The sequence below is a fragment of the Hylobates moloch genome, unplaced genomic scaffold (genome assembly GCF_009828535.3).
Source record: "Hylobates moloch isolate HMO894 unplaced genomic scaffold, HMol_V3 SCAFFOLD_26, whole genome shotgun sequence".
NCBI classification, from domain to species: Eukaryota; Metazoa; Chordata; class Mammalia; order Primates; family Hylobatidae; genus Hylobates; species Hylobates moloch.
The window spans coordinates 2,317,730-2,343,412 of record NW_026652301.1 but is presented as its reverse complement, the minus strand read 5'-3'; the positions used below and the strand labels follow the sequence as shown (position 1 = coordinate 2,343,412).

The window sequence follows — 25,683 nt, the reverse complement described above, 5'->3', positions numbered from 1 at the left end:
CATAACCCTTATAGATCCTCTCTCCAATCTCTAACCCTTCCTTATCATTCTTTATCTGGGCTGATGGGTCCAAGAGTCACAAAACCATTTCCATAACATTTCCCTGGTAACCCCTGAACATGGAGATCTGTGTTATGGTTATTTAGTATCTAAAATTCCCTTGATTGACATTTTAGAAATTTTATTTTTAAAAACCAATTCATGGTATTTTGTTGTTTACTATTACAAATGATTCTGCAGTGAATGTTCTCATACATACATTATTTCATACATGTTCAAGTTGTTAGATAAGATCAACTGGAATTAATTAATGGTAGAAAGTCCCCATTTTTATTTTTGATGGATATTGCCAAATCGATGTTTATACTAGTTTACATGCCTCTATACAGACATATATACCAAATTACACTCCCAGAAGCAAACAACTGAAGGTCACTGTTTTCCCCCACAACCATTAACAGGACATAATATCAACCTATTGACTTTGCCAATTAAAGAGATGATATATACTTCATTGCATTTCTCTTCCTCCAAGTAGAAATGAACATTTTATAAACATGAACAATTTGCAATTACAGCTGTTTCCTGTGTGTTTTTATATGTTTTCTAGTAACGTTTAACTGACTTAAAAGTAGCACAAAGTCAAAGTAGGGCTGAAACCAATTTTGAGAATCTTCCCAAGGGAAAGAAATCAGGAAAAGAGAATGTTGGGCAACAAGAGCCAATAACCAGAGCCGTGAAGCCCCAGACCCTATTAAATGTTCTAATTCTTCTAAATTTTGTTTTGACCATATGCAGATTGAAGAATAATCATAAAGACCTTCTTATGATTCTAGTACTATCTCCTTCTCTCCCTGTTAAGGGAGGATACAGAAGCAGTAGCTCCATTCCAAGGGATGTAGCAGAAGTCATTCTTTGATTAGAGATTTCTGGAATGAGTGCTCTTTCCTCCTAATCTTTTATACTTAGACAAGTCACCAAAACTCAAGTAGTTATTCACTGAGCTTATGTCAACAAGGCTACAGTGGATAAATGAAGTAATTTTTAAAAAATTATTAAAGCAGGACCTTGGCTTTCTGAACTCTTAAACTTCTAGTGAGAAGTTTCATTTATGAAAGATAGTTTTATCTTTGCATAATATTCTCAAGATAACTTTTATCTAGGACTTTACAGATAATTTTCAAAGGATTAAAACTCAGTCTTTGCTCAGTTTTATCACAGCAGAGTTAATATCATCTTTTCCCAAATGACCAGTCATTCCAATGTGAGGAAACTTCTTTTTACATGTTTTCAATTAGAATTTATTTAAATATTAGAAATGGATGAGAAACAGATAACAAAACTATTTAGGTCTACTTTCAATGTAAAAACATTGAGAATATAAACATCAAAATAATATTGATACTTACTTTGACACTCCTAAATTGTGTGTTCCTTCTTTTTTTAAAATTATACTTTAAGTTCTGGGATACATGTGCAGAACGTGCAGATTTGCTACATAGGTATACATGTGCCATGGTGGTTTGCTGCACTCATCAACCCGTCATCTACATTAGGTATTTCTCCTAATGCTATCCCTCCCCTAGCCCCCCACCCCATGATAGGCCCTGGTGTATGATGTTCCCCTCCCTGTGCCCATGTATTCTCATTGATCAACTCTCATTTATGAGTGAGAACATGTGGTGTTTGGTTTTCTGTTCTTGTGTTAGTTTGTTGAGAATGATGGCTTCCAGCTTCATCCATGTTCCTACAAAGGACATGAACTCATTCTTTTTTATGGCCATAGTACTCTATGGTGTATATGTGCCACATTTTCTTTATCCAGTCTAACATTGATGGACATTTGGGGGTTGGTTCCAAGTCTTTGCTATTGTGAATAGTGCTGCAATAAACGTATGTGTGCATGCATCTTTAGAGCAGAATGATTTCTAATCCTCTTAGCATATACCCAGTAATGGGATTGCTGGGTCAAACGGTATTTCTGGTTCTAGATCCTTGAGGAATCGCCACACTGTCTTCCACAACGGTTGAACTAATTTACCCTCCCACCAACAGTGTAAAAGCGTTCCTATTTCTCCACATCCTCTCCAGCATCTGTTGTTTGCTGACTTCTTAATAATCACCACTCTTAACTGGCGTGACATGGCATCTCATTGTGGTTTTGATTTGCACTTCTCTAATGACCAGTGATAAGCTTTTTTTTCATATGTTTCTTGGCCACATAAATGTCTTCTTTCGAGAAATGTCTGTTTATATCATTTGCCCACTTTCTGATGGGATTTTTTTTTTCTTATAAATTTAAGTTCCTTGTAGATTCTGGTTATTAGCTCTTTGTCAGATGGATAGATTGCAAAAATTTTCTCCCATTCTGTAGGCTGCCTGTTCACTCTGATGATAGTTTCTTTTTCTGTGCAGAAGATCTTTAGTTTAATTAGATCCCATTTGTCAATTTTGGCCTTTGTAGCAATTGCTACTGGTGTTTTCGTCATGAAGTCTGTGCAGGCCTATGTCCTGAATGGTATTGCTTAAGTTTTCTTCTAGGGTTTTTATGGTTTTAGGTCTTACATTTAAGTCTTTAATCCCTCTTGAGTTGATTTTTGTATAAGGTGTAAGGAAGGGGCCCAGTTTCAGTTTTCTGTATATGGCTAGCCAGTTTTCCCAACACCATTTATTAAATAGGGAATCCTTTCCCCATTGCTTTTGTCAGGTTTGTCAAAGATCAGATGGTTGTAGATGTGTGTATTATTCCTGAGGCCTCTGTTCTGTTCCATTGGTCTATATATGTTTTGGTACCAGTACCATGCTGTTTTGGTTACTGCAGCCTTGTAGTATCGTTTGAAGTCAGGTAGCGTAATGCCTCCAGCTTTGTTCTTTTGGCTTAGGATTGTCTTGGCTATACGGGCTCTTTTTTGGTTCCATATGAAATTTAAAGTAGTATTTTCTAATCCTGTGAAGAAAGTCATTGGTAGCTTCATGGGAATACCATTGAATCTACAAATTACTTTGGGCAGTATGGCCATTTTCACATGAGTGTGAAATGTTTTTCCCATCCATGAGCATGGAATGTTTTTCCATTTGTGTCCTCTCTTATTTCCTTGAGCAGTGGTTTGTAGTTCTCCTTGAAGAGGTCCTTCACATCCCTTATAAGTTGTATTCCTAGGTATTTTATTCTCTTTGTAGCAATTGTGAATGGGAGTTTGCTCATGATTTGGCTCTCTGTTTGTCCATTATTGGTGTATAGGAATGCTTGTGATTTTTGCACATTGATTTTGTATCCTGACACATTGCTGAAGTTGCTTATCAGCTTAAGGAGTTTTGGGGCTGAGATGATGGGGTTTTCTAAATATACAATCATGTCGTCTGCAAACACAGATAATTTGACTTACTCTTTTCTTATTTGAATACTCTTTATTTCTTTCTCTTGCCTGATTGCCCTGGTCAGAATGTCCAATACTCTGTTGAATAAGAGTGGTGAGAGAGGGAATCCTTGACCTGTGCTGATTTTCAAAGGGAATGCTTCCAGCTTTTGCCCATTCAGTATGATATTGGCTGTGGGTTTGTCATAAGTAGCTCTTATTATTTTGAGAGAAGTTCCATCAAAACCTAGTTTATTGTTTCTAGCATGAAGAGGTGAATTTTATCGAAGGCCTTTCCTGCATCTATTGAGATAATCATGCGGTTTTTGCCACTGGTTCTGTTTATGTGATGGATTATATTTATTCATTTGCATATGTTGAACCAGCCTTGCATCCTAGGGATGAACCTGACTTGATTGTGGTGGATAAGTTTTTGTTGTGCTGCTGGATTTGGTTTGCCAGTACTTTACTGAGGATTTTCACATTGATGTTCATCAGGGATATTGTCCTGAAATTTTCTTTTGTTGTTGTGTCTCTGCCAGATTTTGGTATCAGGATGATCCTGGCCTCATAAAATGAGTTAGGGAGGAGTCCCTCTTTTTCTATTGGTTGGAATAGTTTTAGAAGGAATGGCACCAGCTCATTGTTGTACTTCTGGTAGAAATGTGGCTATGAATCTCTCTGGTCCTGGGCTTTTTTTGGTTGGTAGGCTATTAATTACTGCCTCAATTTCAGAACTTGTTATTGGTCTACTCAGGGATTCGACTTCTTCCTTGTTTAGTCTTGGGAAGGTGTATATGTCCAGGAATTTACCCATTTCTTCTAGATTTTCTAGTTTATTTGCATAGAGGTGTTTATAATATTCTCTGATAGTTTGTATTTCTGTGAGATCAGTGGCGATATCCCCTTTATCATTTTTTATTGTGTCTATTTGATTCTTCTCTCTTTTCTTCTTTATTAGTCTGGCTAGCAGTCTATTTTGCTAATCTTTTAAAAAAAATCAGCTCCTGGAGTCACTGATTTTTTGAAGGTGTTTTTGTGTCTGTATCTCCTTCAGTCCTGCTCTAATCTATTTCTTGTCTTCTGCTAGCTTTTGAATTTGTTTGCTCTTGTTTCTCTAGTTCTTTTAATTGTGATGTTAGGGCATCAATTTTAGATCTTTCCCACTTTCTCATGTGTGCATTTAGTGCTATAAATTTCCCTCTAAACACTGCTTTAGCCGTGTCCCAGAGATTCTAGTATGTTGTGTCTTTTTTCTCATTGGTTTCCAAGAACTTATTTATTTCTGCCTTAATTTATTTATTTACCCAGTAGTTATTCAGGAGCAGGTTGTTCAGTTTCCACGTAGTCATGCAGTTTTTAGTGAGTTTCTTAATCTTGAGTTCTAATTTGATTGCACTGTGGTCTGAGAGACTGTTATGATTTCCATTCTTTTGCACTTGCTGAGGAGTGTTTTACTTCCAATTATGTGGGTGATTTTAGATATCTCTGATATCCTTTCTTCCCCTTGATCAGTTCGGCTATTGATACTTGTGTATGTTTCACGAAGTTCTCGTGATGCATTTTTCAGCTCCATCAGGTTATTCATGTTATTCTCTAAACTGGTTATTCTAGTTAGCAATTCCTCTAACCTTTTATCAAGGTTCTTAACTTCCTTGCATTGGGTTAGAACATGCTACTTTAGCTCAGAGGAGTTTGTTATTATCTACCTTCTGAAGCCTATATCTGTCAATTCATCAAATTCATTCTCCACCCAATTTTGTTCCCTTGCTGGCAAAGAGTTGTGATCCTTTGGAGAAGAAGAGGCATTCTGGTTTTTGAACTTTCAGCTTTTGTGCTGGTTTTTCCTTATCTTTGTGGATTTATCTACCTTTGGTCTGTGCTGTTGTTGATCTTCAGATGGAGCTTTTGCATGGTAGTCCTTTTTGTTGATGTTGATGCTATTACTTTCTGTTTGTTAATTTTCCTTCTAACAGTCAGACCCCTCTTCTGCAGGTCTGCTGGAGTTTGCTGGGGGTCCACTCCAGACCCTGTTTGCCTGGGTATCACTAGCAGAGGCTGCGGAACAGCAAAGACTGCTGCCTGCTCCTTCCTCTGGAAGCTTTGTCCCAGAGGCGCACCCGCCAGATGCCAGCCAGAGCTCTCATGTATGAGGTGTCTCCCAGTCAGGATACATGGGGGTCAGGGATCCACTTGAGGAGGCAGTCTGTCCCTTAGCAGAGCTCGAGCACTGTGCTGGGAGATCTGCTGCTCTCTTCAGAGCTGGCAGGCAGAAACGTTTAAGTCTGCTGAAGCTGCACCCACAGCTGCCCTTTCCCCCGGGTACTCTGTCCCAGGGAGATGGGAGTTACACCTATAAGCCCCTTACTGGGGCTGCTGCCTTTGTTTCAGAGATGTCTTGCCCAGAGAGGAGGAATCTAGAGAGCCAGTCCGGCTACAGTGGCTTTGTGGCCCTGTGGTGGGCTACACCCAGTCTGAACTTCCTGGTGGCTTTTTTTACACTGTGAGAGGAAAACCACCTACTCAAGCCTCAGTAATGGCAGACGCCCCCCACCCCCACCCTTACCCCAAGCTTGAGCATCCCAGATTGACTTCAGACTGCTGTGCTGGCAGCGAGAATTTCAAGCCAGTAGATCTTAGCTTGCTGGTCTCTGTGGGGCTGGGATCTGCTGAGCAAGACCACTTGGCTCCCTGGCTTCAGCCCCCTTTCCTGGGGAGTGAATGGTTCTGTCTCACTGGTGTTCCTGGTACCACTGGGGTATGAAAAAAAAGAAAACTCCTGCAGCTAGCTCGGTGTCTGCCCAAATGGCCACCCCGTTTTGTGCTTGAAACCCAGGGCCCTTGCGGTATAGGCATCTGAGGGAATCTCCTAGTCTGTGAGTTGCAAAGACTGTGGGAAAAGCGTAGTATCTGAGCTGGATAGCACCATCCCTCAGAGCACAGTCCCTCACAGCTTCCCTTGGCTAGGGGAGGGAGTTCCCCGACCCTTTGCACTTCCTGGGTGAGGCAATGCCTCAATCTGCTTCGGCTCACCCTCTGTGGGCTGCACCCAGTGTCTAACAGTCCCAGTGAGATGAACTGGGTACCTCAGTTGGAAATGCAGAACTCATCTGCCTTCTGCGTTGGTCTCACTGGGAGCCTCAGACTGGAGCTGTTCCTATTCAGCCATCTTGCCCAGGGATTTGTTTGTGTATTCCTTCTAAAGTTGGATAAAATGGCAATATTCTCTCTGTTCATTCAGAGGAACATTGGCATTCAGTGCCCTTTATCATGGGATTTTACACATTCATAACTATATTGAGCATATACTTTATGTCTAATAATATGCTCTCTGGAACTGCTGAAGGAAAAAGAAAGACACTTTCTACTTATTCCCATGAAAAATATAGGATCAGGAAATGAGAATGCTGACTGCAGGTAAATTGATCTATGTGGAGAATCTCTGATTTTGGGCAATCCAAATGAATGATGTTTTCTGACACAATTTAGTGATTAAAAGTGGCATAAAAAAATATCCCAAGGACAGGAAAATTTACCATTTGTTCAAGTGAAACCTTTATTGTTTTCAAGGCAGCACAGCCTTGAACCAGCCAGCCACTTCCCCAACCAGCACAGCTATTTTCCTTGGATGATCTTTCCACTCCTCCCATTGGGATAGCATTGCCTGTAAAATAGTACAAGTAGTCCTAACTTTTCATGGTTGTGCAGGGCCATTATAATGATCCTGCAAGCTGAAACCATACAAAGAGATCTTAATAATCTATTTTAAAAAAGCTACAACTGTTCCATGACCTTTAAATTTTCTCAAAAATTAAAAACTCTTACCATAGTTTATAAATGTATAGAAAATGCAACAAATAGTAAAACTAAAATTTATTTAGTACAACAGAAATATATTGATATTACATTTTGATATTACTTTGGTAGATCATTTGATATTATTGACATATATTGATTTGGAAATTTTATATTAATATATTAAAGCCACAGTGAGTTGAAATTATTTCTTCATACTTTCATCAAAAGTCATTTGAACAGTGTTTGCCTTCTCTTTCTCATCAATGTGTAACTTAAGATACAGAGGGAGCATTTTTCCTGCTTTGGGGAATTACTCTGCTTTCTAAGTTTTGATCAGCTTCAAACATGTCATCCTTTGTGCTCTCAATGTCATGAAATACCTCTGAGAGTTCTTTTAATGTAAAAATGTCATGTCATCTATAACAGCTTTATTCTTTTTGCCACGACCTCTTTCTTCATTTATGGAGATAAATTCACCTTCATTAAGGCCCTCTGGCTGCAGATCTAGAATGTCTCAAATGGGAGCCAGTAACAACTATTTCTTCTTAGCTCCATTTATGTTCATTCAGTTCACTCCCAAATTTTGTTTCTTTGTTACACTTTCACTTTTGTTGGTCAGTTTACTCTGTTGATAATCCATTTGTGTAAAACGCAACACAACTACACACTTTGCTGTCTGTATGTGATCTGAAAACAGATTTTCAGTAATCAATCACTGACAAGTTTTGAAAGAAGTGACAAAATTGGTCAGTGATCATGATGCAAATCTGTCATTTGTATAATGGGTGTGGACAGAAGAGCTAACAGGAAGTTTGTACTTTATGTAATTATCCAGTTAATATACCATGGTAACTGTCATTGGAGCCACGTTGTTGGAGGACCATCTTAACAAACCGTGGCAACTTAAATTCATGTATTTGAGAACCGTGCAAAGCAAGGACTGGTTTTCTATAAATAGGAATGATGTGTGTATTTATTTATTCATAAAGACTGTCTTTTGGAAACATTTAAATCGCTCCTTTTTCTAGGTGTAGTTTAAGAAAATAGGAGAGAAAAGTGGAAGAAAATACTATGATCTGGTGACAGATTAGTCACATGTATGTCTTTGTATGTTATTTGATTTATCAAATCATTTATTTAGTATTTATCATGTCAGTCATTTTTCTAAGAGCTTTACAGATACCATCTCATTTAATCATCTTAATAACAATAAGGTAGCTATTATTAATTTTCCCTCTTAAAGATGAAGACATAGGCACAGAGAAGATAAGTGACTTACTTAAGGTCACACAGCTTGTACATGGAAGAGCAAGATTCCAATACAAGCAGTTGTCTTTGAAGGCTGCACTTCCAACAACTGCACAGTGCTGCCATGTGTAACGGGCCCATGTTGCTAATTCTGCAAAGTTACACAGTGTCCAGTTTTTGCTCCTCTTGGTAGAGTTAGGCCTACCTCATTTATTATTGGCATTATGACTATAAACACATCAGTACACAAAGCTGGCATCATCTATCACAGAGATTACTAAGGCTCCACAGAGCTTAGGAGAGAAGCCATGCCTTTCTTTCAGAACAGCCATGAATGAAAAGGGAATGTTTCGGAGGAAAGGAAATGCAATTGGTGACATCTCTCAGGGTCTGAATCAATTATTTCAGAGGTCAAAGGTATGAAGCTCTTTATGGAGGTGGACAAAAACACCAATGATCATGGAATGAGTCAATTGTTTATTCAATTTTACCTATATTTCAAAGATCTCTTTAGGAAAATATTCAAGCCAACTCAATTGAAATTTAAAGGACATAAATTTGACTTTGTCTTGCAAACAACTGTCTACTCCTCTAACCACTAAACCTAAAAATTATAAATTTCAGTGACTCTGACAAACATATTAGGAGCAAAAATAACTGTGCTGATAAATACAACAGAGTACTGATAGTTCAAAAATAGCATCCCAATTCTCTTGTTAAAAGTCTGGGAAATACTAGTAATCAGATAACTTAATTTGAATCATTGGAGTTGCAGTTAAAGATTAAAATGCTTGTTTATTTTTTAAATCTTCTTGGGTTTCGTTTCCACTTCCCAAATGTCAGCTTGGTGCCTAGCAACAGCCAACCCTCCAATTTTCAGTGCTATCCTTTTCTCTCTTCGTCAAATAAAAAGAAAAAAAAATCAAAAGGTTATGCAGGTTGTTACTAGAAATAACTTATTTCATAAAACAGTATGAATGAACTACAGTAAGCCATTCATGAGTATAAGTTCACAAAGAGCCCAGTAGAGATTCTATTTCTCACAGACTCTTTCTTTCTAATTCGAGTCCAGTTCTAGTAGTTGTGAAATTCTTTAGTCCCTATAAAGCAGATCTTGGTTCCCAACTGATTTTATTTAAAAAGGGGGGAAAAAGAGAGAAGAACCAATACTAAAGAAAAATTAGTGAAACTGAGCACACATGTTGGGCAGGCAGCACAATAAAAACAGTAGCAACTAGAGATACACACAAAGAGATCTGCGTGCTACAAAGTGAATCAACCAATGTGGGCACCAGTTTCCATTAAGAAAAAAATAATGTAGCTAATGATATCTAAATTCACTTTAGGTTCAAAATTCAAATAATACCATAAAAGCACTTTAAATTATTTCAAGGCCACCCAATACAGTGTAACATCAATTGCATCATGCCACTCTGCTTAAATGCCTCCATTGCCTTCCCATTTCTCTTAGAATCATTTTTATTCTTCGTAGGCCAGAGTCCTTAACACGGCCCTGAGTGATCTTTTACCAGTCTCTCCACGATGCACACTACTCCCCTTTCACACAGACCTTCAGTTCTTCATGTTCCCTAAGCTCATGCTCATCTCTAGGCTTTTGCCTTTCCTTTCTTTCCCTTAAGCCTGGGACATTCCACATCTGAGCTTATTAGGGCTGCCTCCTTCTTGCCCTTCACTTCTTCTTCTCATAGAGGCTTTCCCTATGCCACTAACCTAAGGGAGATTTCCTTCAATTAACCTCTATCACCTAGCCTTGTGTAATTTTGTCTATAGCCCTAAACACAACTTGCAGTTACCTTATTTATTCACTTGCTTATTATTTGTTTTCTCCTATACAAGAGCATAAGCTAAGTAAGGGCAGAAATCTCATCTTTCTCATCTTATCTTACGCATGTTTCTCCTGAAACAGTGCCTTGCAAATGGTAGAAACTCAATATTATATTTTGAGAATAAAGGAATGTTCATATGTCATTTGCTGATACATCACCAATGCAAAAGCACAATGCTTGGTATGTAGTAATCATTTAGTTAAAAAAATCCCTTAACGTAACTGAATAACTCAACCAGATCATCTTCTTCATAGTGGTTGCTAAGGTTTAGATGTTTGTCTCCCAAACCTCATGCTGAAATTGATCCTCAGTGTTGGAAGTGGGACTCAAGGGGAGGTAATTGGGTCATGGGAGCAGATCCCTCATGAATAGATTGATGCCTTCCCCTGGGGGTGAGTTCTTACTTTATTAGTTCCTGAAAGAGCTAATTGTTAAAGAGTCTGGTACCTCCCATTCAGAGGTGGAGGTGCTTCCTCTCTTGTCATGTGATCTGTGCATACACTGGCTCCCCCTTCATCTTCTGCCATATGTGGAAGCAGCCTGAGGCCCTCTCCAGAAGCAGATGCCTCTTGTAAAGTGCCAAGCTTCTCATACAGCCCGCAGAGCCATGAGCCAAAGAAATCTCTTTTCTTTATAGATTATCTAGCCTCAGGTATTTCTTTATGGCAACACTAAATAGACTAAGACAGAGGTGATGGTATGAGTTACTTATTATTTTCTGTATTAGTTCCAATCCTGCTGTAAAAAAAATACAAATTTGATGGCTTAAAACAACACACATTTATTATCTGACAGTTCTGATGGTCAGAAGTCTGACGTGAGTCTCACTCAGCTAAAATCGAAGTGTCAGCCAAGATACATTGCCTTTTTTAGCTTCTATAGGCTGCCCACATTCCTTGTGTTGTAGCCTCGTGCCCACCTTCAAACTCGGCAATGGCCAGTTGAGTCTCATGGTGCATCAGTCTAGCACTAACTGGCCTGCCTCCCTCTTCTATTTATAAAGACCATTATAGTTATACTGGGTTCATCCAGATAATCCGGGATAACCTCTCCATGTCAAGATGCTGAATTTAATAACACCTGCAAAATGTCATTTGTGATGTAACATAACATATTCACAGGCTCCAGGGATTAGGATGTGAACATCTGTAGGGGGCCATTATTCTGCCTACCACCTTGTCATTGGTATGATTCTGAGAACAATTCACCTTTGTCTTATGCAACCCCATGAAAACTCTCTCTCTTATCTTTCAAACATGTGATACATGATCACATTCTAGAGAGAAATTCCCTATAAGTAAACTTATCTCCCATTTTCCCATCTCAGGAATATGGCCTGAATGTGTGGGTGATGCAATTTTGCATAAATTGAGAAATAGATTTAGACTACTACCTCCTATGCAGACAAACAGCCTGAAAATAAGCAGATGTTGACATCTTTGGACAAGCTCAAAATCCATTTTGGTTGCTTGTAGAAGATAATTACAAGAAGAGAAAACACATTCCATTCTCATCATCAAAATGAGAACAACAGCACTGTGTCTTGTAAGAATATAGAATTCAGGGGAGCCAAGCAAATTGCATCATTATTAGAAGGATCTATCTTAAGCCTGGGGGTAGGGAAGAGAGACAGGATTATGGACTCCCAAATCTGCATTTAGCTAAGGCAATTTTCTTCATTTGCCTATGGTAAATCAGCCTATATAATTAAGCAAACCCAGGGGCCTAACACATTAACTTGCCATCGATATATTCTATCTGCCTTGGCACCACTAGTGTTTCTGGCATTATTTATGAAGGCACTCTTGCTATATTTGCACAGCATGCAGCATTGTTCATAGCAGGCTGTGGATTATTGTCAATGAATAATGCCCTAGAAGCTCCTAACCCTTTGTGCAATAGCTGCTTCTCTGTGTTCTGCTTAAGATGATAGCACAGCCATAAATAAGCTACCAGCCGCAGGATTCATTTGGCATCAGTGAATACCCCTACAAAGCTACAGGTTCACACTGTTCCCTGATACACTATAAATAGTGTTCATCACTAAGAATTTTTTTAAAGGTGATGAACCTTAAATATGGACATCAGAATTTTCTGAAATCTCATTTTGCTTGAATTGTTTATCATCCAACATACACATCAGGTCTTCTTTGGGAATTTACCTGTGAGAGATGGCAAGAACAGCGCCAGAGAAAGAAGAATTCCTCCACAGCCTCTCTTCTGTCTAAATTACTAAGAATTGCATGGAAGGTCATCTTCTAACATAGGAGGAGGGAGAGTTTTTTTCCTCTTCGAAACCTCCATGCCTTGTCAGAGAGCTTCACAAGAGGCCAGTGAATCTCAGACTTGGATTTCACAGCCAAAAAAAAAAAAAAAAAAAAAAAAATCTCTCAGAGATTTCTCCTTTGCCTTTTCCAACAGGCCACATAAAAGCACCTTACCAAAATTCAGAGGAGAACTGGTTTTCCTTTTGCTAAAACGCCATGAGGTCACTGTCTGTGCCTAGTACCTACTTCAATGTCTCTAGTGAATATCTCTCAAATTCATTCAAGAAGCATGCACTCAGAAACATGCATTAACCTTTTCTTAAATGGAGGCACCACTCAATTTAAGACTCATTACTCACAAGGACGATATCAATCACCTGCTACCAACACCAGACAGGAAGTCAGAGCAAGTTTACTGGATAGAGCTATCCCGTTTCACAACCATAGTGATGAGGAACTTTGCCACTAAAAAGCACTGGAAAGCCTGTTTCCTGGACTTTACCCAGCCTTACCATCTCACCAGGCTGTATTAGTTTCCTGCGTGTGTCTAAACAAATTATCACAACTTGGACGACTTTAACAAAACAGAAAGTTATTCTCTCACAATTTTGGAGGCCAGAATTCTGAAATCAAGGTGTTGGCAGGGTCACGCCTCCTCTGAAAGCTCTAGCGGGGAATCCTGCCTTGCCTCTTGCGGCTTCAAGTGGCTCCCGGTGTCCCTTAGCTTGAGGTAGCATCATCACTCCAACCTCTGCCACCATCTTCACCTGGCCTTCTATGCTGTGTGCCTCTGTGTCCAAACCTTCCTCACTTTCCTCTTATAAAGACACCAGTCTGATCATTTTAACCCTGACATCCTCAAATCATTACATCTGCAAAAATCCGTATTCCCCAATAAGTTCTCATTCTGAGGTTCCAAGTGGACGTCAGTTTTTGGGGGGTATGGGGGAAGGACACTATTCAACTCACTTCACAGGGAGGGTTTCTCTGCCTGGGCTCGGCTGCTGTGAAAATTTGTATTTCCATGGCCCCCGCATCCCCCTTCTCCTGCAGCTGCCAGCTCCCCTGGTCCTTACAGGAGATGTAGGGAGCCTGGAGCCTGGAGCCTGAATTAATGCAGAACAGAGCACCAAACCCACAGGGTATCATTTCCAGCCTGCCGCGCATGCGCCACAGCAACCAGGCTTTCTCTCAGCAGAACGACTCCAGACGGTCAGGCTCCACTCCGTCTCCACCTCCTCTGGGGAGATAGGTCTCTGTCTCTGTCTCTGAGGCTCCTTTCTTCTTTCTGGAAGATTCTTCAACCTTCCACTGAGCATTTAAACAACCTAGAGGAACTCAATTTTTAATTTAAAATGTGCTTTTTTTCTGAATATAAAGGTAATTCAACTTATTATAAGATGATTTTTAAAAAAATGCATCAGAATATTAAATAGATAAAATCCGCATTGGCCCCATTTCATAAAGGTAACCACTCTTACTGTGTATACATATGCTGAAACAATCTTTCTCTATGAAACATACTTTTTAAAAACGGATAGGGCAAGGTTGTACATAATGCCTCCCTTGGATCTCAGGGAATTCACGGAATTCCCTGGAATTCCATGGAATTCACAGAACTGAATCCACTCATTATTATAATTTTATGATGTAGTCAACACAATGAAAACAACATTCGAGAATTAGAATTTATTTTTAACTTGCTATTTTTGCATTATCTGCCCTAATCATTTCCTCATAACACTAAATAATCTCTAAAACTCAATTTTAATGGCTGCTTATTATTTCATTATTCATGCATTGCAATTATTTTAAATAACCCTACGTTATGGACATACAGATCAAGTACAATCTTCAAAAAATAATAAAGCAATGCATAACTTTACTCCCAAACCTCCTTGAATAGCTCTAATAATTACATTAAAATACATTTCTTAATCAAAAGATAAAGATACTTTACAGTTTTTGATATATATAATTAAACCTCTAAAAAGCTGATAAAAATTTATAATTTTGCCATCTGTTTTATCATTCTCTTCAAACACTGAGCATTAAACTGTATGAACATTTACTAATTTGAAGGGCAGGCAATGCTATCTTATTGCATTTTAATTTGCACTTCTTTGGTTACTAGTGAGGTTAGAGATTCTTATATTTATGAATTATTATATTTCTTCTTTTGTAACTGCTCTTCAAACTTTTTTCTAGTGCGATATTTATCTTTTTCAATAATTCATTTGTTCATTCAACACATTTATATTGAGTGTTTATAATGTGCCAGACAGTGGGCTAGATTGAGGAAAATGAACATTGTGGAGGTGGGGGGAGGCCTGAGAAACAGATAGCTTATTGGTTTCTGCCTTTATGGAAAATTATATTTATTTTCTCATTAATTTACAAAATCTATGTGTTAAAGAGATCTTTTTATTTTATGTATGGCAGCTATTGTCTTATGAAACTTCAGGGAGAAATCATCTATTTTTTTTTTTGGAAGGGGTGGATATATAATTTATCCCAAAAATATCCAGCTATTTTTTTCATTTGCTTATATTTTTACTATTTTTGAGTCAATTTTTCATTTGGATTGTATTTTGATATATGACATGAGGTTTTAGAATTAATTATTCTCTGAATGGTAATTAATTCTCGCAGTACCATGTATTAATGATGTGTCATTTTGTCATTGTTTAGCAACTCATATTTATCATACAGTAACATTTCATAAACATCAGGCTCTAGGCTTTCTATTCTATTCCATTGTTCTGTCTTTTCTTAGGTCAATGTCACAGTCTTCATTAAAATTTTATTGTATGTTTTAATATATGACAGTGGAAATCCTGGCATTTAAAAAAAAATTGGCTGTTTTCACTATTTTTTCTTTTTTTTTTTTTAAATCCACGATCACTTTAAGACCAAACAAACCAACCCAAAATTTCCCTTTGGCATTTTGATTGAAATTGCTCTAAGTTCCCTCATCTGTCAGATGAGGTTGCACTCACCTCTATTCCCAGTTGCTAAGCAATTCCTAATTATCTTTTACTCCACAGTCCCTTAACATAAAGTCCCCACCTTACAGGACCACATTAAGTAGATCTGCCAACTCAGGTCATCTGTCTGAAACTCTGCCTCATAAACCAGGAGAGATGTGGACCAAAGAGGAAGTTACATAGAGGTCAAAAAAGAAAAAAATGAAGACTGAGTTTCAAGTCAAAATTTGAGGTCCAAATTAGCAGTGTGAGTAGGTTTAAATATCAGGGTACATAAAAATCTACTTAAATTCTTTCCTTTTTATTGGTTAAAATAATACAAGGCACTTTTATATGTTTTATTGCAAATACAAAGTGCTTCAGATATTTTATAATTATTAACAGATTTGTTGGATAGCTTGGTCCAATATAGCATTGTTCCAGAGAACAGAAAGAAATATGTTTTCTAACACTCTTATTTGAAATTAATTATAAGAGATGCATTGGGTTCAGGTGGCCATCTCCTACGGCTTTTCACTATGGACATCCATGTAAGCTTTAGTTCCTCCTGGATTCTCTGCTAGTCCACACTGCTCTTGTTATAGCTTTCTCACCTGCAGTATTTGCCACTTACTTTAGTCATCTTCGCATACCTGCTTACCAAAGACTAGGCTTAAGTACAGGATCACAAGCAAGTATATGTATAGCTGCCTTGGAAAAATTAATAATAAAGTGGTTTGAGTTTTCCAGAGAGTATCAGCAGATAGGAAACCATCTTCACTTCCTATGAACCTGGATAAAAGAGGGTATTAGATTGCTACATTTATCCAGTTATAAGCCATAACAGCTTGCTTAAAACTTTTTTCAATTTATTCCAAACAACACAACTCACAAAAAGCCATGGAATCCATTAAGTATTCATCTTTTTCCCTCTTGGCACATAAAAATAGGCCAAATTTCTTACTCAAAGGTCCAAAGAAGCTTTACATACACGTTTGTTTTGTTTTCAAGAACTGGGTTGAAGCATATCAGGTACCACATAGGTAAATAATTCAAATCAATTCCAGTGGAAAACAAAGGCCTGCACAATCCCTCTGTGGAGTACAGGACAAAGGCCCTGAGACCTGATTAAGAGCAAGAATTCTGCCCAGCCATGCAAACAGGCAAACGCTCAATGAGTCCTTCTATGTGATGCTATGTACGTTATATGTATTTATCTCAATTGTATCCTTTTTTTTTTGAGACGGAGTCTCACTCTGTCACCCAGGCTGGAGTGCAGTGGCGCTATCTCCGCTCACTACAAGCTCCGCCTCCCAGATTCAGCCATTCTCCTGCCTCAGCCTCCTGAGTAGCTGGGACTACAGGTGCCTGCCACCATGCCCGGCTAATTTTTTGTATTTTTTAGTAGAGACGAGGTTTCACCGTGTTAGCCAGGATGGTCTCGATCTCCTGACCTCATCCTAGTAACTCTGCCTCTTTGCTCATCAGCAATGAGGCTAGCATTTGAAGGCTCCTCTGCAAGAGTTGAAGGACTACCCCAGGGTCTCTGTATATTTCCCTGGAAGCTCTTACAGTAGCACCAGGAAACCTAGCCCCATCCCAGAAGAATCATTACACTAGGGATTCTCCCCTGGGTATCAGGGCTTGAATATGCCCCTCTCATGGCTCTGAGAGGCCCTTTGCTGAAAAGATGTGTGTAAGAACTGAAGTTTCCCTGGGAATAGTGCACCCACAGACTCACAAGGGGCCACTGGACACCAGGCCTATAGACGCAGCTGGCGTTGGTCGATGGGTTTTCAATTCTGAGTAGGTCTTCTTCAAAATTCCCTTTTCCAGACTTTTTGAAATATGTTATTGTTTTCTCCAATTTCAAGTAGCAATTACTCTATAACTGGATATAATTTCATTTATATGTAAATGGTATTATATTTTCATTTATGTTTCAATTGAAGCTGAAAAAATTTACTATGGCTGATTAAAAACTAAAAGATTGGGTGGAATGAGTCTTCTTTCATAGACCAAAGATGGAATTCTAAATTGTATTTATACTTTGCCATTTAATGGCATGATTATATTGAGACATTATCTAAAATGTCTAGTTTTCTTGCTCAGCAAATTTTTAGTCTATTTTCCTCCTTAAAAGCTCTTGAACTCATTATCTCATATTTTCTATTTTCTGATCTCATATTGATAGAGTCATCACACATTTTCTTCATGATTTCAGGAGATTGCTCTTTTCAGAACAGACGTATTTAATATAAACTGTACCTGGACTTCATGGAGACATTTACTTTTGATATTGCTTTACTTATGTTAAAAATAATTTTAAAAGTTTTTAATTTTCCTTGGATCTTTTTCATGGAACATTCTTATTCCCCTGGTGTGATATTACAGTAGAAATTGACAAACCTGAATAACACGGAGACTCTAGTGGTTCTGTGTACAGTCATGCAATTAAAATAGTTACAGCATGGTTTGATTAAGCAGATACTCAGGAACATATGATTAAGTTAAACCCTTTTATGCAATGAATTAATTTAAAATTGGTGACTTGAGTTTAATGTTACATATAAGCAGTCTAAATTTAACCTTTACAATAAGTAAAAATATATCCAGAAGTTTATCTGGATCTCATAAGCAAAAATAATTAATATTTACACAGTTTTTGTGATATTGCCAAGCACTTTATGTGTACTTCTCCATTAATCCTTATAACTTCAGGTTAGATACCATTATCCCCATTTCACAGACGAAGCAGCTGAGGTACAGGAAGGTTAAGTAATTGGCCCTAAGTTATATAACTAGCAGTGCAAAGTCAGGTTTCAAACTCGTGTCACTTGACTCCAAACTTACATTATTAACCAGTGTGCAGTAATGCCCCTAAAGCTTTTTCCAGGTAGTGTCCCATCCAAGTGTTGACCAAGAGCTGCCCTTGCTAAACTTGTACTGCCAGATGAGTTATGACTAATTTACAGAGCTATGCAAGATGGAATCCACAGAAAGTCTCACAGTAACACCCTAAGCTGCTTCTTGCTTATAATGTAACTGACAGACAGAAAGTTCTGATTTAAGATTGCCAGATTTAGCAAATAAAAAATGCAAGATACCCAGGTAAATCTGAATTACAAGTAAGCCTAAATTTTAACATAATTTTTAAAAATACATATGTCTGATGCAATATTTTAGACATACTTAGACTAAGAAATTATTTGTTGTTTACCTGAAATTCAAATTTCACTAAGTGTCTTATATTTTATCTGGCAACACTATCCTGGGTTGAGTTCATTCTCAAATGTTGTCCACTGAACTGGAAGAGAACACCCACGTGAAAATTTGGCTTTCCCATCTTGAGTCAAATGCCAGGGTAACCCCAAGAATTATTCAGATTCCAGAGTCACCTGCGGCTTGTGATGTGGTCATGGCCCTACATCACCACTCCTCCCAAGCCAACCACCTCCTCAGGCCCAGTGCACTGAGCAGTGTGATTTAATGAGTTGAGTTACTGGAAACACCTCTTTCCAAAAGGTTTAATTAATCTCTTTATATGTCCATTGAAGCCTGAGTCACAGAAGGTAGGGTATTTGGACGACAAAGTATCAGCAAACATTGTCACAAACTCCCAGTGGTCATTCTTACTCCCACTGTATCCTGGTCTCTAATCCAAAATTTATGGAAACATTCAAAACTTCATGTTGACAAAAGAAATGTCCTTCTCATTCTACTGCTTTCTGGGTGTTCATTCTCAGTCATAATATGTAAAGACCAGATGAACAAGGTCTTTGAACATCTGAGGACAGAATTTGGTCTTGGATGCTTTGTATCTGACAGCCTTTAAGCTTACACTGGGGATGAGGCCAAAATGCATGATTCCATGTGAAATTACTGGGTGAGCTTCCCATTACAGAGTTCACAGTGGCCTTGAAAAATATTGTCCTTTGAGGTGTGCCAAGTCAAAATCTTGCAAAGTGCTATCTAATTGATGCAGTGAGTTTAAAAGCAGCCAACTCTATCATATTAGCCCTGTGTTGCTCACATCAGCAAGTGCTCAATAAATAACTTGTTGACTGATTGACCGAGGGGATATTGGAAAAAAGTACTGAATAATTCTCTTTGCTACATGACCAGATGTCCTCTTTAAGGGTGAACACAGCAGGACATGGCAAAAAAGAAAAAGCAATCGGAGGAGCTGCTGAAAATTATTCAATGAGAGCAAAAAACAAGAGAAACACATTATCTGCATTTCATGCTGGATGCAAGAGCATTTGAAATGGAGTTGTCACAGCAGTCAGAATAGAGAAAACTGCCCAGGATTGGGAGTTTAGAGACTGGAATTTTGGCCTTCTGCCAATAACCACACGTGAGGCCTTAGGATAGTTAATTTATATTCTTTCTGGAAGTTTGTCTAAATGTTTTCTAAGGTCACTTCCATTCTGTAATTTTCTAATTTTTCTTCTGACTCAGGTTTTTATGCATTTGCGCATCAGAAAATATTAGCCTTCGGACTCTTCTCAAGTATTGATTTGTTGCTTTTATTCCTCAGCTTTTCTAAGCAGATTACATGCTTGAAAAATGTGCTATCAATTCCTTATGAATATCTTAGCTCTAAGGGAGTTCAGCTACTTAGGTTAATCAGCATAGCCCTAGTGCTGTCATACAATCAACCTTTCTTATAGTCATTCATTCTTTTATTCAGTGAATATAAAAATTTTAGCCAGTACATAGTTAATATTTATTTAGAACCCACTACATACTACTGAACCAGGCATCGGTGAGAAGACCCCTACTCTCAAAGGGTTTATAGTCTAGTTAGAGAAACAGGAACGTAAACAGAATTTCAACCAATTGTGTTAAGTGCCATAACAGAGGAGTTGGCAAAGAGTTGTGGCAGTCTAGAGGGAAGGTGGCCATGTCCTAACTAAACCAATCAGGGAAGTCTTGATACATCAGGTTGCAAGAAGAAGTATTCCAAGCAAAAACCATGAGGTTATTCTGCAGTAATACATACAACTAATATAGGCTTTATTGGAAAGGGAAGCTAAAGAGGCCAGGTTTGATAGTTTAAAAATCCCAGAAGGAAAAGAGAAATGAGGAATAGAAATAGAAAACAATCATCAAAATGTATAAAATAAGTATGTATGTTTGTGGGGCAAATGTTTGTTGAATGGAGGTTAAGAACTGAGCACTGCTCTATGGAAAATCATAGTAAACAGCACACACAACACCCTGATCTTCCACAGGCAGGTCTCTGTAGCAACACATTCTGTTATAGCATCAACCAATGACAATGTATTGAGTTTCTCATTTTCCCTGATACTAGTTCATCACAGGCTTACTTTCACTGACCTCAGACTAAAGTGGCCCTCACTTCCCCAGTAAGTACTCTCCACTGTGTAATCCTGTTGATTACAACTTGAAAGCACCTTGTCTATCCATCCATTTATTGGCTTTGGACTTGGAAAAAAATACGGTTCCTTCCTGAGGTGAAACCATTTGACTTCATATTTCCAACCTTGAATAAAGGGTTAATTTCTTGTGGGCCCCAAACCTGTCAGTGCCTAGGGACAGTGTTTGGCATATCAAAGTCTGAAATCTTATATCAGTGTCTTGGATCAAGAACCATATTTTCTCCATATATGGCACTAACCTTCACAACCTCTTATATTTCCAATGGCCTTGTGACCCTTCAGTCAAAAATGGTAGAATTTATTTCACATTTGTATTACATTTTTTACATTAAAAAGCACTAAAATTGGCTCCTAAATCCTAAAGAAACTTATTTCTTTCTCTACTAGAATGAGTTAAGGTGCTGGAATAGAAACAGATGGAAAAAAGAGATATAATTAGGAATGAGCAGAAATTGCGGCTTTCTTATTTGTATGGCATGGTTCCTTTCATTGAGTATAATATATGAGCTTCAGTGTAATGTGGTCATCAATTTTAATTTTGCCAGCCATTCATTTGATGGTTGCTGCCATTCCCATCCTAATCTTCAAAGGGCACGGCCAGGATAATTATCACAGCTACCAGATCTTTCCCCTGTAATATCACTGAATCTTATCAACCTATTTTCTTGAAACTTGGGATAACAGGTAGAGAGTTACTGCACTCACTCTGACAATCACCTTTCTCCAAAAGCACAGATTTTAGAAGGATCAAAATTGCAATCACATATTCTGTTATATAACTCATTTCAGACAAATATTCTATTCTAGTCCACATTTAAATGGTTATAGCCCATAGGATTGCATGACCTTGCCTCTACTTAGTCAAAGCGGGCTTTATATTTTCAATTGAGACATAAGAAAACATTCTCAAACTTGGCCATTTTATTAAAAAATCTCACTGATGCTTACATGTTTCTCCTTTAAACAACTGTCTCATATGCATATAAAAGCCAGAAATTTCCTTTTTTCCTTTAAGGTTGCACTTTTCGCAGTGCACACAAGACAAGTTAATGCAGGAATTAGTAGTTAGTGATAACATTCATGAATAAATGTGATTCTAGTCAGTTTTTTTGTGTAAGAAAGTGTTTTTAACACAAATCTATCTGGGTGGTTTTGCTAAATTACCAAGTTCAGCCAGTGGATATTTACAGTTTCAGAGTCCACTTGACATTCCCCAAGAAATAAAAGCAGTCAAGGCATTTTATTTTAAATTGGGCTGGTAGTAATTTCCTTTTCTCTAAAATTTGAAGAAATTTACATAGTGTCTAAATATAACTTTATCATCTGCAAAATGACTTCCCCTTGGGATGGCAAAAGACACAAGTGACTCCAACCATTATTCCAATGAAGTTATGAAGGAAAACTGTGCAAATTGAGTTATTGGTTTCTTACAATAAAGTTGAAGCTAAACAGACAAAATTTCTATTTTAGCACTCTTGCTGGCTAATTTTCACTTCACTCATTATTTACAAGCCACTGTTTTTCTCAACTAATTAAGTTACTCATGTAACTCTTAATGGTTCTCATATATATATATAAACATATGCATTGCATCATTTGTACTTCTGAGATGAATTCATTAGCAATTAATAACTGTACAAAATCCTCACCTAAATTCATACTCCTGTGAAGGTACTTGACAACACATGACACACAGTTCAGTTCTTTTTAAACATGCTCAGATACATGCACACATACACTAGGAGTTTATAAATAACAATAATTATTATAAATAGTGGCATTCGGCATGATAACCAATTATTTTCTGAATAATCAGTGTCCATTAATATTCTCACAGATTATTGTGTTTACAAATCACTGAAGACCAACATACTTGCAATACGCAGAACAGTAAGTTCATAGCATGAGACCCCAACTAAAATGTTAAGCCTCACAAGTAAGGAATGGTTATTTCTGCTTACCACTGCATCCCCAACACATAGAACAGCGCCTGGATTACAGAAGAGGTCTTTACAAAATACGCATTCATTGTTAAAAAAATGAATGAATAAATTATCTAGAAATAAGTGTGAGATTATTTTCCTCCTTTTTAAGTTAGTAGCAAAGCAATATAAAGATGGATATATTTTGGATCAAGAGAAAACGTCAATTAGGCCTACACAGTAGCTAGATGGCCAGGATTTAAAGAAAATACTTCTGAACTCTTTTACACCATTGGTGATAATGTAAATTAGTACAGCCTCTATGGAAAAAGGTATGGAGATTTCTCAAATAACTAAAAATAGAACTACCATTTGATCTAGCAATTCCACTACTGGGTATCTAACCAAGGGAAAAGAAATCAATATATCAAAAAGACACCTGCAATTGCATGTGTACTGCAGTGCTATTCACAATAGCAAAGATACAGAATCAACCTAAGTGTTCATCAGTGGATGAATAGATAAACAGAATGTGGTGTATATACACAATGGAATAGTATTCAGCCATAACTGGATAAAATCATGTTGTTTGCGGCAACACGGATGGAACTGGAGGTCATTATCTTAAATGAAACAAGCCAGGCACAGCAAGACAAACATTGCGTGTTCTCACTCATAAGTAGGAGCTAAAAAAATTTGTTCATGTGGATGTAGAGTGGAGTGATAGACACTGGAGACTCAGAAGGGGTTGGTGGGAGGATGAAGATAAGTTGTTAATGGGTACAATGTGTTTTACTCAGGTGATGGATACCCTACACACTCTGATTTTAACCACTATAAAATCTATGCATGTAATAAAATTGCACATGTACCTCTTAAAGTTGAATACAAAAAAAAATTAAGTGAACACATCCCCTTTATAGAAGAATCTGTAATTACCTAAATGTTGAAAAATCCCAAAGATTTGCAGTCACTGAAAAACCTTACATACAGCAAGCTGCAGTAACCAAGGAGACCATTTTGTGTAAATTTACACAAGGGCAGAAATGAGTCCAGGAAGGACATGAAACTCTGCATCTGAGGACAATATGTTTATCTACTTAGATCTAATGATCACAGACATCCCCTTGATTAGAAATGGGGAAAAGCATGCAGTATGCCTGGTCCATGGGAAAATATATCCCCCAGGCAGTGTTAACACTTGGCCAGCTATGCATCAGATCCATTACAATGGTGACACCCCATTTTCTCTATTATGCTGAAAACTTGTGAGTGCTACTGTCTTTTTTGTTGGGTGTAATCAATATTAAGAGAAGATGATGGAAACATGGGGCATGTTCTAACAAGACAACTTCCTATCCAAGTCGTTTATGAATAAAACAAAGAACTAGATGTTCCTGTTTATCCTGCTTACCTGTAGCCTGGCCTAAGTCAGAAGTGTAGGTGAGGCTGACTCTGGAGGTCTGAGCTAACTTTCTAATACATGGCCTTTCTCATTTTATTGGCCCTGCTCTAAGACTCTTGCTTAGAGTTTTGATTTGCTAATAAGAAGTTGTTCTGAATGGCTAAGGTCCACCTTTCCAATTTTTTATTAAATCAGATAATGTCTGCTTGTGGACTCAAAAATTATGATCCATAACTACTAAAGATTCCTACTACATCTTAGAACATAAAGGCAAATGGGTAGGAAAGAAAAGAAAAATAATGATAAGCAAAGCTAAATAAAATGGAAAAAAAGCCAGAGATTTCACACCTTTGGGGTTTTTCCATCCTCCAAGCTATTTTTTCTTGCTAACTCTGCCGTCTATTCATGGATGTTGTGTTGTTGTCTGTCTGGGTGATTTACACAGTGCTGGTCGTGCTGCCAGCTCTAGCGTCATCTTCCCTTTGAAGCACAGCCAGAAAGGTGTCACTGGAAATGCTGAATTGCTGTACATGAAAAACACAAAGGGAAGTATGAACTGGGACATCCAGTCTAGAAGAGGGAAGGCTAAAGAGAAGCTATGTAATGGTATTCAGACAGGTGCAAATGCCTGCCAGGCCTGCTGAACTCTGTGTTGAGTCAAGACTGAACTACACAGAAACCTGACAATTTTATTGATGAACATGACTTTATTTTTATTTTTATTTTTTTTTTTGAGACGGAGTCTCGCTCTGTCGCCCAGGCTGGAGTGCAGTGGCGCAATCTCGGCTCACTGCAAGCTTCGCCTCCTGGGTTCACGCCATTCTCCTGCCTCAGCGTCTCCGAGTAGCTGGGACTACAGGCGCCCGCCACCACGCCCGGCTAATTTTTTGTATTTTTTAGTAGAGATGGGGTTTCACCGTGGTCTCGATCTCCTGACCTCGTGATCTGCCCGCCTCGGCCTCCCAAAGTGCTGGGATTACAAGCGTGAGCCACCGTGCCCGGCCTGAACATGACTTTAGAATTTAATCTGACCTAACATCCTCACTTTACAGCTAAGACATTGATGTTTGAGATACAGCCCTAGTGGGGCTAACCTACAAAGGAAATCAATGCACTGAACTAACCTGATAATCCACAGCTAATCTGCAAAGGAGATCAATGCACTGAGGACATGGCTGAACTGACACTTTCTAGGTCTATTTTCCATTATGCAAGATGACTTTAGGTGGTACAAAAGCAGAGTATATTTTTAAAGTTATGTAATTCTTTTTATATATATTCTTAAAAATAACATGACCACATAAATTTAGTGATATAAAATTTCCTGTAAGTAAAAATAAGCAAATCCTACAAAGTGCCAAAAACAAATGGCTCTCTTAGAAATGTGGCCTAATGCCTTTGATCTTTATTGCACCATCTCAACCACCACCTCATCAGAAGTACACTGAGGGTGGGGTGGATGCAACTGG

General features: G+C 38.0%; 1 long non-coding RNA gene across 1 annotated transcript in view; it reads right to left on the bottom strand.

The window, feature by feature from the left end:
- LOC131382477 (uncharacterized) overlaps window positions 1-24,720 on the bottom strand; it is a 99,514-nt gene extending 74,794 nt beyond the window's left edge. The window contains exon 1 of the long non-coding RNA XR_009211983.1: window positions 24,563-24,720. This is a non-coding gene — a long non-coding RNA (uncharacterized LOC131382477). The remainder of the gene's footprint in view (window positions 1-24,562) is intronic.
- Window positions 24,721-25,683: the final 963 nt, after the last annotated feature.